The sequence below is a fragment of the Aplysia californica genome, unplaced genomic scaffold, assembly GCF_000002075.1.
Source record: "Aplysia californica isolate F4 #8 unplaced genomic scaffold, AplCal3.0 scaffold00144, whole genome shotgun sequence".
Lineage (NCBI taxonomy): Eukaryota > Metazoa > Mollusca > Gastropoda > Aplysiida > Aplysiidae > Aplysia > Aplysia californica.
The window spans coordinates 1-1,590 of NW_004797414.1; positions in this window are offsets into that span (position 1 = coordinate 1).

Consider the following 1,590-nt stretch of genomic DNA (forward strand, 5'->3'; position numbering starts at 1 on the left):
TTGTTTTTTACATTTATATTTTGGGAGGGGAGTCTTTTTTTCTTTTTTTAAAAATAATATCCCTGTTAGAACTCAAGAAGTAACTGGCTGTAAGATTTTCATTATAAAGTGCATTTGATTTTTACGTGCATGGCCGTTTCCATGCCTGAAAAATGAAGCAGCCACGTGCCGCTAGTGAAGGTACTCATAATGAATTTGCACTGACTAGTTCTAAGGTGCAAACTGATTTTGCCCTGGACAGTGGCATGAGGGTGGTGTTGTGTGGGTGGACAAAATATAGGGTGATGAAAATTAGATAAAAGCATATAATGCCATCGGTCATTTTCTATCAAACAAAAAGTTCAAAAATGAGAGAAATCTGATAATTACTAGAAGAATCATAGTTGACACAAATTAACCCTATTGGATTCAGTGACGACATCTGACGTCATTCGAATCAACCCTTTTCACAAGTGTAACTCTGTCGCTTCACTGATGCATAGACTTATATTTTAACATCATCTTAGATTGCACACTCTGTCGCAAACATTGCTCAATATGACGCGAACTCAATTTGTAGCCAATTTACGGGCGCTGGCAAGGCGGCTGGCAAGGGGTGGGGTAGTTGCGCACACTAGACTGTAGCGAAACTGGTCGCTACCTCAGAATTCGAGAGTTCTATCTGCTCAGTTCCTATTTTTGAAAAATTTGATATCAAAGATTTTGAGTTTCACAATATTCAAGTTTTTTAGAATGCAATTCTTTGAATATCTTGATAACGATTCAAAATAATCGTGCAATTTTGATAGAGAGCATTTCACTCCTGGCCTCGTGGTCTTAGTAACTCAAAACGGCTAAAAATATCAACCAGGACTTTGTAATTCTGAGGTAGCAAAATATTGTAGTTGTTTCTTTTGATAACGGAGCAAAACACGATGCAACAACAAAAAGAAGACGTTTATTTCTTCTCCCTTCGACACTGGAATGTGACAGAGGCCGGGGAAAAGTAAAGTGAGCAGTTTATATCTTTGTTCCATTGAGTACCTGATTCAGATGCAACTACAACCAAATACGTGAACAAACACATGTGCACATACTGGCATACTCATGAACACACATACACACACACGCACGCGCGCGTACACATACATACACACACACACACATACACACACACACACACATACACACACATACACACACACGAACACCCATGAACACACACACATACACACACGAACACACATACACACACACGCACACACACACACACACACACACACACACACACATACACAAACACGAACACACATACACACTTACGAACACGTATGCACACACACAAACACACATACACACACGAACACACATACACACACGCGCACTCACACACAAACGATAACACAAATACAAATACACGCTCACTGCGACACTTACTTGCTCGTACGGACGGACCTAAGTACACCCTCCCACTATTTATATACTCAAGAACAAACACAATTAGACATCCATATTATACAAATGCTCATTTGTGGGTGTGAATGAAGGCACTCACATACAAATGCACTCACACACATACAAATGCACACACACACACACACACACACACAC